Source organism: Rhodnius prolixus, unplaced genomic scaffold, assembly GCF_049639745.1.
Source record: "Rhodnius prolixus isolate KJV_2025 unplaced genomic scaffold, Rpr scaffold_7, whole genome shotgun sequence".
Lineage (NCBI taxonomy): Eukaryota > Metazoa > Arthropoda > Insecta > Hemiptera > Reduviidae > Rhodnius > Rhodnius prolixus.
The window spans coordinates 38785683-38803765 of NW_027411582.1; the positions used below are offsets into that span (position 1 = coordinate 38785683).

Genomic DNA, 18083 nt, shown 5'->3' on the forward strand with positions numbered 1-18083 from the left:
TTCATGTTGTTATGCTGTTACTGGCCGTCGTTTTGGGCGAGTGGGTTCTTTGAGAGCTACCCCTGGGTACTTCCGGCTTCTCACTCTATTACGTCACTTTTAGTGTGGTTAAAATAAATTGAAACATTGTGAAAGTATAATGAAGCACAAAAGTTTGTTCCCGCCCCCCCCGCGGAGGAGTACAATGAGCTACTTTGGACAAAGCAACTACTCGAAGTTCGCCTACTTAATTTTTTAAAAGAATAGACTGCAAACACTCCATTCCCAAAATACTCCGCCGCATAGTAGACGCTCCCATTCTATGTTAGCAACCACACAGATCTCCAAATTCCACTCATCTCCGAGAACTTGCCAAAAATCCGATATAAAAATTTTCATCAAAAACTCTCATTTCATCCCAACCCTTTAGCTGCAAACTTGTCTTAACTACCGCTACCCTCCAATCTTCGAAGACGGCTGAGGCACCGTTGGCCCCGTGACCAACTGGGTGACTAATGGCGGCCATCACTGGATGACCGTCATTCACGTCTGCCACGCTATTTATTTATATACATTTATCTCATTTACCTATTGTACCCTGTAGGTACAGGTGTAAATTTCAATAAAAGGATGAATAAAAAAAAAAAGAAGAAGCTACAACTTTAACGAATCAAGCTGCAGTCATTGCTACTAAAAATGTGTCTCCATCATAGTTTTATGATCTCCAAAACATAGTTTACACCAATTGAAGAGCTTGGTGCAAAGAGGAGTAGGGACAAAAAACTAAATATGCTTTAAGATGTATTCTTTATGTTGTGTCTGCTGTAAGGATTAGTTAATATATTGTGATAGGGTCATTTGGGGCTCAATTTGAACTTTCTAGGGCATTTTTTTAAGCTTGCTAGCAAGCAAAAGTTATTTTGCAGCTAAAACTCTTTTTTTGCACCAAAAATCATAATTTTCAGTAAAACTTGAGTACGTATTAAGTATGTACTTTAGCCAACAGATTTCTTATTTTTGAGCTTTTAAGTGGTATTTTGTGTCTTGTCGAAGCGAATGTTAGATATATTATTATGCCTGTCAAAAAAGAAAAATAATAATATCTACCTAATATAAACATTAAATAAACCTAATAAAAAAATTTTTGTTTGATTGATGGCGTCATCATTTCTGTTTGGAGCAAAAGAAAGTTATCTGCAGTAGAAAACTCATTTTTGCTCCAAATCTAACCTAGGTTAGAGAATAAGTAATAATAAACGAGTCTGCATAAAGACTCGTTTATGCACCAAAAGATGTAGAATTGAACATACAATAGGGGGCGCCACTAAACACATTTTCTGCAAAAAAATGTAGATAACTCCTTTTTGCACCAAGCTCTTCAATTGTGGTTTTAGAAATATGTAAACCTTTATTTGACCAATTCATCCAGGAAATTCTATTGAAAATAATTCCGGAAATGAGAGGTCGAATGATTCTCAAAACGAATACAATTTTAATAGAATAATTAAACAAATGCTAGAAACAGATATTTACAATTCAAAAAAGACAACTTGTTCGCTAAGATAGCAAACTATTAAAACAACGTTTTGCTCAGACCATGAGTTAAATGAGTTCCTATTTACTCGTTAAAATATTTAATTCAATTAAAACTCGACTGGATGAAATTCCATCTTAATATGGACAAGACCCCTTCGTTATAATCTCTATTGTTTGTACCATAATCTAAAGTGATTTCCCAGAAAGATGTTATGTAAATTTTAATTGTGCTCTATTGTAAGCTGTTTATTTTAAATTTTCTTTATTTATTTTCTAATCATAAATTTGAATTTTCCTCTTAGACCTCCATTTATAGTATAGAGAAAAGTAGAATTTGAGATTATAATGGGTGTGAAATACAATACTTTTACATATCAAAAAGAAAATTAAATAGGGAAAAGCACACGTGACTCCGCCGTTCACCAATTTATGGAAATTTTCCAACATTTTCTTTTAGTAGAGTAAGAGATGGGTTAAAAACAAGTCCACTGTTATCTGGACATGACTCTGCCAGAGTCACCAGGAATTTTTTTTTTTGTGTGGGTCTGTGGGCACATTGTCCCGGACATCCTGCAGTTGGGAGCATGCGAGCAGGTGCGGACCATTAATAACATCTCCTCCACAAAGCACACAGGTACTGTTGTCCTTAATGCCAATTCGGTGGAGATGCTTCTGAAGGTAATCATGCCCCGTCAATAATCTAAAGCATGCCACAGCTGTTGATCTAGGCAGATCGGTGGGGAGTTTTCCTTTGGTATTTGCAAGCACCTCCCACTGCTTCCCTTGTGCTTTTCCCCTTTGTTCTTCGGCCATCACAGGAAATGATGAGCAATTTTAGTTAAAGGAGACGAAGCAACCACTTTGTACCTCAGGGTGTGTGTGCACGTGCACTTAAATGTGCAGGTGAAGGTGAGTGCAGGTATGGTGGGCTTTGTCCGTGGGTTTGCCAAAAAAACAACGAGTATTATTGTCTGTGGGTTCGCCAAATTTGAGTGTTATTGTCTGTGGCTTCGCCAAACACAAGTATTATTGTCTGTGGGTTCGTCAAACGCAAGTATTAGTACACAAGTGGGTTTGCAATTTGATTGCTTTGTCAGTACTAATATCGTAAGACCGGGATATCCTCCGGAACTCTAACACAGAACACCTACCCAATATCTTCACTTTTTTGAGGTTTAAGAAACTACAATAATAATAATAAAAATATGCAAAGTCAAACCCTAAATCTGACTTGTAAATTATTAAGTCAGGACGATGTAAACAAGACGGAGAGAAAAAAACACAAGCATAGTGATGACGACATACTTGCTAACAGCGAGATTTGGGGGTGTGGGAAGGTTGTGGAGAGGATAAAGGAAAGATGCTGCCAAGATAGGATGGCAGGAGGAGGAGAGCCTTCCCGAGCAAAGGTGGCGACGCCACTTGAGCACGTTGCCGTACTCTTGTCATCATGAGTAGCGCGGCCACGATCTAACATCCTGACAAGATCGTCCTGGCCTCTCTTCCCCGGACTTCCTTTAAAGAAAAAAAAAACAACAAGCTTATGATAATTAGAGATCTGCAGAGGAGCTTGCAGTCACCAGCAATATCCCAGCCAACAGCAGCCATCTTTTGTAGAAGACAAATTGATTATCCCTGCTTTAACCTTTAGGATGTCATCAATTTTAAAAGGTAATTCATTTTCCAGGATATCTGAGGCTGAACAAATTGGAAGGAAAAATCTGATGTGATTTTTTTTTGGTGGTCTAATTCCCCCTCCTTCCCCTAAGTATTTTGATGAATTACCAAATTATACGGTAAGGAAAAACAAATTATCATAAAAATACCAAAATTATAGATTTTTCTCGCATAATAAATTGTTATTTACTTTGCTAAAGTCAAAGGAGATGTCAAGCCACCAGTTTGCTTCATTTGCATGAATATGGCGGCCAATTTACTACGTTCAACTGGTTTACGAGGGGGGGGGCAAAAAAAAGAAGCTAAATATGAATATAAATGGACGTTAAATGATTTTCAAACGGCTCCAGAAACTCCAGGGAGCTCAGAGCCACCAAAAACTGGGAGGAGCTCAGCATCCCTAATAATCAAGGGGTGTTTAGGGGGAAGTAACGAGCCGTGGAGCAGGCTGGCCAATTACTGCGTACATCCTTCCGCTATATCCAGATAGATCCAGAGAATCACTTGGCATCTCGCTCATTCCAAGAAATCATATATTAAACTGGGAGCCGCCAGAGCGCCTGTGGATGCATGTTGCACGCTAATTCGATTTAAATTATCGATTCTAAGGCGTTTCTGGTATAATCATCAAAACACATACTTTTGTGTATATACAATATATTATTACATTGCGTTTCAGCCAGTGAGGACTACCTCCTCTCCTCTCCTCGTCTCCAACACACTCACACATATTGTAGGGGCTCCCACTCCGAGAGCAACAACAGACAGTGTGGTTACTGGCACAAGTACGAGCTCTAATTAGACACAAACTGGAATTGGTTTTGTGACCCTGCCCCGCCCCCATACAGGGTAGTGGGAGAAGGCCCGCGGGGGGAGAGAAACTCATTGTGAGCTCGCATGTGTTTGGAATATATTGTAATATATAGGGGAAGCAAGGAGGGGAAAGCTACCCTCCATGTATTCAAAGACTAGACTAATGTTTGCCCTTGAATGTGTTGGTGCATTTAGTATTGAATAAGGGCCAAAGAGGGGAAGAAGCCCAACCCCTATTCCATCCCCTCCCTTCATTGAACTGACCACTCCAGCTGAACTTTATTCACTTTCAGCTCTGGAGAAGGCTGCTGAATTTACACTAATTTATAGCAACCATTAAGCCACCCCCCTATTAATCGTGTCGTCTGCGAGCTAACTGCTGTAAAACTGCACTTTGATCACAAAGCACAACTTAATCTCCCCGGCTTAATCTATAATGAATGGCTTTGCTGAGTAATGCTTCTAAACCCCCCTCCTCTCTTGCCATCTATTTTGTAGCTTTTAGAGCTTCTTTAACTTTTATTATTATTTCAAAATTTAATCTATATTTTTCTTAGAAGAGCTTGCCAACTAAGTCAGTACTTGTTCTACATTCAGAACTAAGACAGATCTTTTGCTTTGTGTGATTAGGAGGTGAGAAGAGGGGGTGCATCTGAGTAGAAGGTAGCATTTGGCGGCGCCCGGAAGTGGGTACTGCTAACTTCCTTGGGATTTCTTTAAAAATAAAAATCCGGGTGGTTACCCTGGAAACCTCCCTAATTCCTAGTTTGAGGATGCCAACTTGTAAGCAGGATAGAACTTTGCAGATGGGGTTACTCTGGCACTAGAGTGGGCTTATCCTGGGTAAACCAGCAGCTCGCTCTTCCTAGGAATGCTGGGCCTCAGTGGTGGAAAAGGCAAAATGTAAATTGAAATGGAAAACCTACAATGGAAATAGAAAATTCTTGTTTTCTGCCTGATTAATAAAACAATATTACAAATTAAGTTACCGAAGGAAAACTTATATCTTTCTCTTTTTTTCTATTATATTTTTGAAGTTGGACAAAAAAGGGAAATGGGAAAGCCAACGGGGAAAATTATAATGGAAGTTGAAGAGCTGGAAGTAGGGTTGGTGGAAATTTACCCTTTACTCCTCCATTTTCCTTTAGAGGGGCGGCCCTAGAAAACGAGAAATTTTCCAAGATTAATTTATGTGACCGTAGTTAATTCGGCACCTGGCAATGAAAGAGAGGGAGAGAGGGAGAGATGCTATTGTATTGTGCCTTGGTGAAGGAAAAACGTTCGGGTTTGGGCGAGGAGTTGAGGAGTTATGTCTCGTCCTTCAGGATAACGGCGCCATCCTCCAGGAGAGAAAAGGCAATATCATTTCCCATACACACACAGAGAAAAAAAGACTACGAGTCCTGCGGTACAGTGACTTTTAATGTAGATTTATACGAAGTCGGCTAGCTTTCCGAACTTATTATAGAAGCAAAGTCCTTGCCGCCAACTCTGACCCGGTTAAGTACCCCTTACCCCACCTTCTCCATTTTACAAGGCATCCTCCTCCTTCCAGATTTCTCTAAAGAGTTATAGAAAACAGGATAACGTTAGGAAAGTTAAGAAAGAATTAGCAACCTTGGCTATTAACTAGAATTACTAACTCAACAAAATATTATTATAAATTTCTACCCATCATCTTTCTAATTTGCATTTCTTCTTCCTTAAATCTAGTAAGGAGGAAGTCAAATCTTCAACAACAAGTTTCCACCGGAAGTGAACTATTTGAGGAAGTCGTTTTTTTTTTAACACCATGTTTTAATAGTTACATTTCTTTTTCAGGGCGACCGCCATCTAAATTTGGGCATATGATACTCGAATCGATCATCCAGCTTTAGGCAAAGTCATGTACTCCGAACCCAGTAGCGAAGACCAGAAGGATGTTACCCAGTGATAACCCTCCATTTAAAGACCTTGAAGCTTTCGAAAAAGAAAGCTATGATCTGTTCTGAGGCCAACATACTGCCTAAGAATCTAAATTAAATTTAATCCGAGACTATTTCACCAAGAAATTAGTTCATAATATAACAAATTGAGGGAAAGATGGAGAAAAATTTTCTTCTCCCAACTTGATTCTCCAGAGATATTACAGAAAATTTTCACCCAACAGTTGGAAAATGATAAATCGCCTGTCAATCAAGCAGCCCAAGAAAGCCGCAAGGAAAAGTTAAAAACAGGAAGTTAAAGTTCTTAGGTATTGTAGGAGGTAAAGAGAGTGGGAATGATAGCGCGACTTCCGGCTATCTATTACCTTCCTGTCTGACTGATAACTATGACCTGCCAATCCAATCATTCTTCTTACTCTCTCATAACAATCCATTTCCTTCCACGCAGGTTATAACATTAAATCAGCTGATGACTTCTTTTTCTTCCAATGGTAAAATTCGTTGGTAGTGTGTTTGTGTGTGTACCAGGTGTGGCTATTAAATAACGAAATATGCGCGCGAGTTTGCAAGGAAGTGGTATATGGCATACACACATAAAGACCCCTGTAAAATATGTATTTCCGGTTCAAACTCCGGAAAAGGATATGCTAACTTATGACAGTATTTGTACTTACTAAAGTAAGTACCTAATGTTGGATTATGATAAAAGCTACAAGGGATTCTGCGAAGATAGATCCCACCGAGGGTCGGTCTAAAAAGTCTACTCCATCGCGACCCTGAGGGCCCTACTATGGCACCCGATAAGAGCGCCCTCTGTTCGACTGGGCAGAGTATGAAGGCGTGGATTTTCCTATCCCCGAAGGGTCCCCAAAACCTCAGCCAAACTAGGCCCTAGAGACACAATAAGAGCAATACTGTTGCGCTAACACGTTACATGTTGTTCTACACTGTACTCGTTCAACAATGTTAAACGGAAGTTGTACAACAGTGTTACACACGGAGACATAATTTTAATCAATCCCCAGATATCTATTTTTTTAATATTAAAAAAAAAAAATAGATTAAGTGCAACGTATCATAAAATAGATTGTGGAAATCGATACAGCTTTCTCGGCTTAAGGGTCTCCATAGTAATTTCGCGGAAAACTGAACTGGAAAATTCATTTCCTTGAAATAGAATGCGGACTGTGAAGCGGCGGAGGGGGAGAAGAAGGTAGATAAGCGCAGAAATGTTACTCCTCCCCCTCAACTGGCAGAATGACGTGGGAGAAATATTGCATTGCAGTTATAATTGAATGCAATTGGGCAACAATGACAGGAATGCAATGCTGGCCACGAATAGTATAACAACAACATGCTTTGTTACTAAAATTAATTTTAGAGAATTTTACAATTTCATGCAGAACATAGTAGGGCGGAAGCGGGTTTTGCATGTTAACATAATAATCGCTTTGGAATAAGGCAACATTTTAGAGGGATAAATTTGCGTAAAGTATTTTTAATAAAAAAGATGCTCCGGGAATCTGCGGGCTCATCTGGGATTTTATTCCTCTAAATATGAGGAATTCCTTTATTTGATTCATCCAATTACTGTTGGTAAAATATTTTTAGTATATAATGTATAATACAACGTTTCGACTTCCACATGTAGGTGGTCTTAAGCAAGAGAATTATTACATGGTTAATAATAATTATAAGTTACAATACAGACAGACTTAAATTCTAGCATGTTACGTATAACAGACATTAAACCCGATCCAATCATAGACGGTCCGATTAAGTCAAACTTAGTCTCGGCAAGTTTAGTGGTATGACGAAGTTTTGTAAAAAGGAAGTGAAACTCAACAACTGCCCAATAAATTGATCTCTGATGATGTATGAAGGTGTGAAGCCCATCAGAAGGAAGGACATAGCGTGATGGATAAAATCAACGATGTAATTAATTACTTCAAAGAATAAGAACAAGACGGATTGGCAAGTATTCTTCTTTTAGAAGAATTTGAAAATGATCTAATCCGTGTTGTTGATAATGATAATAACGTATTAAGGAATTTAGATCCTTTTTGTTTTTCATTTATTTATACTGCAAGTATTTTTGAACAAGCCAATAGACAGGGGTCGGCAAACCGCTCGCGAGCCGCATGCGGCTCTTTTATCCAAATTTTGTGGCTCTTCAGCCTGTCCAAAATAAATTGTATATTTCTATTTTATTGAAACAAATGAAAATTTCATTTATTAAAGTAAAGATATTTTCTCAAAAAGAATTTTAAATGTGATTGAAAGAATCTGTCAGAGAGGTAAGAGCTCCTCTTCTTTACACAATCTACACTGCCGACTTACCTTCTAACCTTAATACCTCAATTTACACCTTCGCTGACGACACTGCCATTCTCTCCACACACTCTGACCCTATCCTCGCAGTACGCTCACTACAGTCCCACCTTCACTCAATAGAACCTTGGTTAGAAAACTGGCGTATAAAAATTAACCCAACTAAATCTAAATACATAGTCTTCACACTCAAACGTCAAACTCCGCCACCTGTCTTCTTACATCACACACCTATCCCACCAGCCGACCATGTGCAGTACCTTGGAATGTACCTAGACAAGAGACTTACCTGGAACCCCCATACGAGACTTAAACGTACCGAACTAAACAAACGATACAAACTTCTAGCCAGGCTACTCGACAAACGCTCAAAACTCTCACTACAGAACAAACGACGACTCTATACAGCCCTTCTCACACCAATATGTACTTACGGACTCGAACTTTACGGAACAGCTAAAAAATCCAACCTCAATAGACTACAAACACTGCAATCCAAAATTCTCCGCCGCATACTAGACGCTCCATTCTACGTAAGCAACCACACTATACATACAGATCTCCAAATTCCACTTATCTCCGAACTTGCCAAAATTCGATACAAAAATTTTCACCAAAAACTCTCACTGCATCCCAACCCTTTAGCTGCAAACCTGTCTACAACTACGCTACCCTCCAATCCTCGAAGACGGCTGAGGCGCCGTTGGCCCCGTGACCAACTGGGTGACTAACGGCGGCCATCAATGGATGAACGTCATTCACGTCTGCCACGCTATTCACATACATTCATCGCATTTACCTATTGTACCTGTAGGTACAGGTGTAAATTTCATTAAAAGAATAAAAAAAATAAAAAATAAAAATGTAATAGGTTTCAAATTGAATAGAATTATATTAAAATACAGTACGTAATATATAGGACTGCCGCCATTTTCATTCAAATACAGGTTTAGTTATTATTTATTTGTTTATTTACTTTGCAATATGTGAAAATAAATTTATAAAACATTTAAATGTTATTGAATATCATAAAATAATAATTTGTGAATACAAATGATCTACAGAGTTGTTTATACTATCATCCTTGCGGCTCTTGGTAAGATTTATTAAAATTATTTAAGGGAAAATGGCTCTCTACTTGAAATAGGTTGCCGACCCCTACAATAGAAAGATAATTACCGTGCAGTTGGAAAATCTTCACTAGGAAGGAAGAAAATGAAAATTGCCAGAGGAAATAATAAAGAAAAAAAGGAATAATTGTATCAAGAAAAGACAAGAGAAGAAAACAGAAGTAAGTCTAGCCGAAGATTAATTAAATCACAACATGAACGTTAAAGCGGATATTCCAGACAGGATATTGAATTGGATGAAGCAGATCGGCCGGAAATCACATTAAAATTATAAAAGTAAGAAAAAAAAAAGTTGAACGGGAAAGAATATATTGGAACAATACATAAAGGCAGACCGGTAAATATCGAGAGGGACGACAGCAGAATGGGGACCAAGATCTGTTGTAATTAATAGAACTAGAGATCTTCAGGAGAATCCAATAGAGTTTCAGGACCACGGAGGCGGCAACTTGGATTAGATAATGCAATTATTGATATCCTTCAGGCGGAGGACTGCAGCTGTACTAGGGCACTTCTTCCATTCCTATGAAGTTGGGGATTATTCCCGACTCATATTCTTCCTCTAACTGCATCCTCTCAGCTTTCAATGAGTTACATAAAATCGTGACACCTTAAAAGAAAACCGATCCACCTCTATCAATGTGAAACTAAATGTTTTAGCTACAACTTATCCGTCACAAGAAAAGTGAAAATCTGTGTAGAAGGCTTTTATTTTTTTGGGGGGAAAACCGACACACTGAGTGTTTGCTCGACAAGTTCACTGCACTTTGCCAGTCATGGCTGCTTGCTTATCCTCCCAGTTAGAGCTATCGCGCTGCAGAGATCCTACAGGAAGGATGCTCTATAGGGCGCTCCTCCACCAACAGTGCTGAAATAAAAAAAAAGGAGACGCTGAGTCTGTCTATCTGGAGAGCAGAGGGGTGGCGTGCTGCTGAATATAGTGTTAGGTTTCCCCTCTCCAAAGCCAACTGTTGAATAATTTAAAAGCCGGCTTGAAAGGTTGAGCCCGCACCCAGTAGCTCAAATAGAGATGCTGTCAAGATCGTCTCACATCTTTACCGTCACTGCGGTGGATCACCTATTGTTGTACTTCATCCCCGGGCGGTTCCTCACTGAACTAGGGAAATATTTTTTTCCCTGGAAATGTGCCATTCACTGACTTTTACTCTTACAAAAAAAAATTTCCCAACCCTCTTTTTAAACAAATCATTTTACATTTGAAAATGTGGTTAGATAAGCAGTGTTGCGGATAATATCGCTGTTCTACAACCGTCGTAGTGTGAGCATGCTCACTACTGTATTCCTGACCGGGTTCGGACTTCCTGACATTTTCAGAGGAAGGATATACAGTTTAAAGTAAACACTTCCACGTCACTAAATGTTTCCGCCTCACACTACACTTGCTGACTTTACCTTTCTAATCTATGAATTCGATTCGCTCTGATTAGCTGCGCAGATGTATGCGTAATCTTTGGTTTTCGAAATAATTCAAATAATTAAATAAAAGAAATTAATAGGCAAATCTTAAATATTTACTTAGCAAAAGAAAAATTCTTATTCCATTAACGAGTAACTCTTATGGTAGCAACAGTCGCCTTCGACTCTTGTCGCAATATTCCAGACTGGTTTTTGAAAAGAATCAAGCTCCGCACTAATCACCTACTTGAAATAAGTCAAACTTCACAATTAGACTTAATAAGTCCGGAAACTATTGTGTAAATATCATTAATTTGTAAAAAAAAAAAAAAGAGTAAAGATTTGGACAACTTGCTGCTTTCAATTGAAAACAATCGAAAATCAATTTTGGTCAGCATGATAATCGAACTGTGCTATCGATATCCGTGCGGAGATTAAGAATGATATTCCAAACATGTGGTAAACACTGATTTTGTATGGCAAAGTAATCATATTATGCAAAATTTGTTTATTTTGTTGTGGGTTAAAGACAATAAAATGATATCTGTGAAAGATAGAATTAAAACAGCTGATTTTTATCAAATAAACATATGATCAACCTAAAATTTAAAAAAAAAAATCCCAATAACATAAACACAAACTTCCAAGAAGTAAATAAATATTCCCTTAGATAGTTTAGTCTGGTAAGTACTAAAGATGGCGGACCTACTTTCCGTGATACAGACACCTCTCCCGCTATATTCCTGGTCCTGTAGATTTGTGGAAGGACTGCTCATATATCTTTGGAACCCAAAAAAAACCTGAAACCTTTACTGGTAGAGTGCTTTAAATGGATTTATTACCCCCAAGGGTAATTCTTATTTCGCCACATGACATATCGCAGAGGCAGAGCAAAGGAAGTTGGTTCTATTTTCTGGGCCATCTAAATAGTTCTTTCGTAATTATTATTTTTTCTTTTTTTTTTTTTTGGTTATTAACGCCTGAGGTCATTGGCAATTGATTCTGTGCACTGCCAGCCCTCCAGACAGTGTTTTCTCGTTAATAACAACACCATCTAACACCGGATAGCTGGTTGCAAAAGAAAATCTAAGGGCAGAATTTGTTGCGATCACTCATACTACGATTTTCTCTTTGACGTAATGTAATTTTCTTTAAAATATTTCGAAAAACTGGCGGAAAACGAAGAATTTATTCAGAATTTAGTGGTGGCCCCTTCCGCTCAACCAATTTCCTTCAAATTTAGAATTTCATTCACAAATTCAACCCAAAATACTATTAATACAGGTATTGTGACTGTACATTTCACTTAATTGACACTTTAAAGGAAGCTACTCCTCACCTCGCCCCCAGAACTTCCTTAAGAAGGATATTCCTGTGGAAAATGTTTCGGATAAAACTTGCAGATCTATATGATGCAATGAGCGGACGTGGTTTAAAGAAAAATCGATGGAGCTACTTCCGTGAAAATCTCTAAGGACTCAAAAAATCCTCCTCAGCAAAAAAGGAATTTCCGGTTGGGAGATTTTCCAAGTTACTTTCCAATAAACACTGAAAATCATTGACAGAAATGGCACTGTGATATGTTGGAATGCAAGAATCGTTTGACAGAAGCCATTATTTTCAAAAGAAAATGGCACATTTCTAATAAATAGTAAATAAAAAATGTTCAAGAGTGGGGCAAAAGGGATATCTTTTTGTTAGCTGCCAATAAGGCGCAGCCCTAGGGTTCTAAGGTTTCAATTCAGTGACTTTTTGGATTCAAAGAACGGAACAGCTTCTGTCAGATTTGTTCCAAAAAAAAAAAAATGCGATAAACCTTAAGAGAGAGAGAAATAATATGCCAAAAAGTTGTTTGGAAACCCGAGGAGTTACTTAAGAAATAGAAATTACTACCGCAAGAGAACTATACAGTACTCTGTGAAGTACAATTGGTGAAACAGTTAAAATGTTTAGAAGAAACAATGACGAACCACTTGCGTCAAGAAATCCTCCAAAGAAAATCCCAAAGAATGTACAATTTACATATAAATATAATAAGACTTACAGGTGAGTAAACCATTAAAGTATTAAAAGTACAATAAGCAGTTTAAAGAAAAACCACTGAGGTCAGTTACCAAGTAAATCCAAGAAAAACTGCTAAATTTCTTAGCATAAACTAAGTGGAGTTGTCTACAATTTTTCCTTATTTTTGCAAGAAGAGACCACTATGGAAGAAGTAAGAAAAATTAACCACAATTTTTTAATTAATTTTCTGAATTAATAAATACACAATAAAATGGAAAATCTCGTTCTATTTCCAGTAATTAAATATAATAAAATTCAATTAAATTCGAACATACACAATTGTTGTTTATTAGATACATTTTGATAACCTGAAAATAGATTAGAAAATGAACATTTGTAAGATAAACCAAAGCATAACAGAATCTATTTTTATTTTCATCCTCTAAGCATAAAATTTTAATCAATCCAATTCCCTATTTGAAAATAAACTAACGCCCGGATGAGGCAATCCCTGGCTGGATGTTTTCTCTTAATTACAATCACTGTGAAAATACATAAATGTTTTTCTCCAATTCAGAAAAAATTAATTGCAAATTGAATTCCTTGACTGTTTTTCTTCAATTAAAGTTTCATTACTTAATTTCAATTTATTCCAGACATTTCGAATCAATTGGCAAAAAAAATAGAGAGTTCCAAACTTCTTTATTTTCATCTTTCTCGGATCACTTAGCAGATGCATATAAGATTTTTTTTTTTTATCGGAAAATCATGTTTGAACTATCCTGAAAATAGAAAAAAAAAGGTTTTGAACCCATAGGAACAGTTTTCCCGAAGATATGATTAGAAACGGTAAGTTATTAGTAAGGCAGAGAACAATCCCATACAAACAAACAAGATTAGAATGTTAATATCACTTTTCTGGCTAAAAAATTGTGGTAATAATTTCATTTAAATGAAGTAAATTACCTTAAGGAGGTATTCCAGATAAAGCAAAGAAAATATAATGTTTAAAAAGAAACATGTTACCCACTGAATTTAGTTTGAAACAAATCTGATGAAATTCACACTTAGTTCACAATCAGAATGTAGTTCTTTGTTTAAATAATGATAAAACTAAATTCTGTAATAATCACAGATTCACTAAATATAATCTCGAAAAACACTGAAATTATTTGGAGGGAATTGGAAACAGTTAAATAACCTGTACACACTTAAGTTCCTAACCAATCCAGTAATGGACACGATACTGATGTTTGAGTTAAGTTTGGGAGGGGGCCTCCAAGAAAAGGTTTGTTGTTTAGATTCTTGTAATTTCTATTGTGTTAATACTGGTTTGTTTTGTAATATATCTAACATCAATGGAGATAAGTTAACAAAATGATAACTACTCATATATTTGATTAAGAAATCAAATTGTACTAAAACTAAACGTTGATTTTTTCGTTAAAGAAAGTTAGATTATCTTAAAGTATTTGATAATTTTAATGATAATCTGTTTTACGACATTCTCAAAATTGTAAGTGAAAATTTGGCAAAATCTTACACTATTCAAGAAAAGGATTTTTTTTTTTTCTCAAACCGGGAAATAATTTCCCGGAATTATTCAAAACAGAAAGTAACGCCTCCCCTACGTTGGATTCCTGTAAATGAAAAGGCCAAATGGTGGTCTTATTATAAAAAATGGAACCATTTTTGTTTTGTATTTAGGTAGTAATTTGAACTTGAATTTAGTCAAATTGATACGATATTCTCAAATTCCCTGACAGTTCTAATTCATGCAACACTGAGTTTTGATTTTTTTTTTTTTTTTGTAAATCAGCAACACTGCTTTATTGGAAACATTAGGTATTGATTTTATACAGAACATAAAGGTTATTTCTTTTACTATAATTGGAATTGTGAGATTTTCCTCGTAACTTTATTAATGTGACTTCACATGTAAAATCACAAAGTGAAAGGGATTTACGATATAATCACAAACAGGGAAATTTTTTAAAATCCCTTTTTCATACTAACCACATACAACTTCTTCCAAACAGATATTTCTGGCGAAAAACTCTGCACAATTTCTGTACTTACTTTTTTAAGATTGGCAACAGGGGAATAAATATGCATAATTTTTTAATAAAATAAATTGGAAAAGAAGAGTAATTTTATTATACAGCAATGAGTTACTTGAAACAGAAGAAAATAACACTCTGTTAACAGTTGGTTTCATGGAAAAAAATCTGTGAAAAACAAATTTTCTGCAGCAAACAGAAATAAAAGCCTCTCTTTTATTTGATGAAAATAAAGATAAAGAGGATAATACTTTAATATTAAGTTCTTTCTTTCTTTGTTTTTTAATACTTTACCAACAAAGGTTGTTTGAGAAGTTTAAATTGAATTTTCTCAGAAATTTGATAGAAGCACTCATACAAAATACAGCTTCAATTTAATTAATGTTTTCACATCTGTCCGTCTGGTAGAGGTCCGTCAGTATATCTGTCTGTCGTGCAATTATCTAATGAAAACAATATTTGGAAAACATAACTAGAGTTTTGTTTTGCTAAGTTTTTCTTTGAATTTTTAGAATTTTCACTAATTGTGACTTTAGTAGGGGGGGGGCCTTCTGACATAAGCCGTAGTTAATCAACGAACTGATTTAGGACCTGTGATTCCTGTATCTGGATGAAGTAAATAAGAAATTAACTGTTACAGTATGTGATGTTAACTGTTACGGCGAGGAGGCACCGAGCGGTTATACGAGGGTCGTTTGAAAAGTCCGTGCAAAGTCAGAGAGATAGCACTACTGGCGCGTATCGAGGTTATGTTTAGTTAGTAGCATCTCTTGGAAGAACACACACCAAGTTTCAGCCAGATCGGTCTATTTCTTTGTGTTTGGCATTCGTTTGAATCGAGGAAGTCGAGTGATTTTCAAATCGTGTGAAGTGTTGCAAGGACGGTTTGCAGCTGTTCCAGAAGAATCCGCAGGACTTTAAGCGTCGTTTCGTCACTGTGGATGAAACATGGATACATCACTACACTCCTGAGACCAAAGAACAATCTAAACAATGGGTTACCAAGGGGGAATCTGCGTCAAAAAAGGCGAAGACCGTTCCTTCGGCCGGAAAGATTATGGCGACTGTCTTTTGGGATTCGCAAGGAATAATCCTCATCGACTATCTGGAAAAGGGTAAAACTATTACAGGTGCATATTATTCATCGTTATTGGACCGTTTGAAAACCGAACTGCAAGAAAAACGCCCACGATTGGCCCACAAAAGAGTCCTTTTCCATCACGACAACGCACCAGCTCACACCTCAGCAGTTGTGGTCGCAAAATTAATGGAAATAGGGTTCCAACTCGTTTCACATCCCCCCTATTCTCCAGACTTGGCTCCCTCGGACTACTATTTGTTCCCCAATATGAAGAAATGGCTGGCGGGAAAAAGATTTTATTCAAACGAGGAGGTGATTGCAGAAACGAATGGCTATTTTTCCGACTTGGACAAATCCTATTATTCGGAAGGGATCAACAAACTAGAGCAGCGTTGGACGAAGGGTATAAGCCTAAAAAGAGACTATGTTGAAAAATAAAAAAGGTTTACCCCAAAAAATTAAGTAGTTTTTATTTTTGCACGGACTTTTCAAACGACCCTCGTAGACTACATTCCCACAAAGCTAAGGTTTAGACCTTGGATTTTATTTATTGGTTAATACGAGAATTTAATAGCAAAGTACGTGCGTTAGTCGCCTCTGTCCACAACGCCTAATTAGGGGTAGTTGGATTAAAAAAGCCGCCTCAAAAAACATTGGCTTTCCTTTAATCTGGTTTTACCGATTGGTCCCGTTTGTGAGTCAAAAAAAGTGAATAACAATTTTCCTTTCCTTAAAAGTTTTTCCAAGGCCATTTTTACCAGCAAGCATGCGCACTTTGACCGATATAATTTTAAAAAAATCTACCCAAATTTTGATTTACAATTCATAAAAGACGTTTAATATATTTAAATCACAAAATATTACCATTTCACGCATTCTGGATCAACAGAATTGTTCCCTTTTTTTTAAGATCAAAGAGAAAGCGTGTAGGACAGGAAATGAAATGGAAAAGCACTTTCTTTCTTGTTGGAAGGAGATTTTCCCTATTTCTCTTTTACGAGTCCAATCCTTGTTTTATCTGGATAGTAGCATCTCCAAGAGGGCTCTCTAAGAGATTGATTCCAGAGGAGTACTTGGCGTAAATTCTGGCACAGATAATAAATGTGAGAAAATGGAAAATTTCTTGACATGGTCTCTTGCTACTTTATCATTTTGCTGAGAAACAATTTCCTTTGTAAAATCTATGGTAAGCATCACTGGAAATGTTATTACCATTTTCCTGTTTCCGTCGTCTGTACGTTAGTAATTGAAAAAGTATTGCTGCAATTTCTAGTGATTGGCCGGGCCAAGGCTACGTGCAAATGGTTGAAGGGGCAAGATACTTGCGGCGGTTTTCGATTTTGGTAGAGAGGGGCTGCATCCATCACGTACAAAGTTTCTCCCTTCATTTGCTAAATGTGGTGAGCGACGAAGAGGTAGCAAGGTCTAGAATTAGTGTAAGGTTCCCCCTAATCTGGGATGTTTGCTAACTAAATGTGGGAGACTTCTTCTTGGTCGTCATGTCTCCTGTAAAAGGGCAAGTAACACACACACACTCGGTTCCTTCGCGGCTGCCCTTCGGGAAAACTCGTTTTCCACCTGCGTCCCGTTCCAGCTCAAAAGTAGGACCACAAACAAGCTATCCCTATATCCACTGCTGGCCAAGACAAACACCTCAGCTCACGGAATCTGGTCACCGTTCTTGATTTGGACCATCGCTCTGCCTTCCTTGTGGGAACTAGGGTTTTCTATCCACCAATCGACTCTGCTCTCCTAAGGTCCTAGTATTCGGCCAATCAGCCTTCTAAGATGGCAGACGGTGAAGGTCCATTCTCTTATACCATGTCACAATGCGGTGAAGTGCAAATTTTGCAGTACGAAGCATGCTGCATGCAGGAGATCACTGGAGGTAATTCGCAAAAGCGATTGATCAGAAAATCCAGGAACTTGTAAGAAGATGAAATTTCCCAACGAGAACTAAAAAGAGCACTGCAATCAGCTTCCTTTCTTCACAGAAGAAGAATGATTACCTTGGTGCTCCTAGAAGTGGAAGCAACTTATTTCCACACCGTTAGTTTTAGGTTTTGGATCTTAGGCACTCTAGAATCATAAGAGAGCAGAGTCGATTGTTGGATAGAACCCTGGTTCCCAT

At 37.3% G+C, this 18083-nt stretch overlaps 2 long non-coding RNA genes across 2 annotated transcripts; one reads left to right on the plus strand and one right to left on the minus strand.

The window, feature by feature from the left end:
• The first annotated feature begins 1908 nt into the window (after window positions 1-1908).
• On the plus strand, window positions 1909-8940 carry LOC141447602 (uncharacterized). Its single transcript, XR_012454465.1, has 2 exons — window positions 1909-3311; window positions 5827-8940. It is a non-coding gene; the product is annotated as an uncharacterized lncRNA (long non-coding RNA).
• Window positions 8941-13080: 4140 nt separating this feature from the next.
• LOC141446588 (uncharacterized) lies at window positions 13081-14183 on the minus strand. Its single transcript, XR_012453795.1, has 2 exons — window positions 13778-14183; window positions 13081-13593 (listed from the first exon to the last, which is right to left on the minus strand). It is a non-coding gene; the product is annotated as an uncharacterized lncRNA (long non-coding RNA).
• Window positions 14184-18083: the final 3900 nt, after the last annotated feature.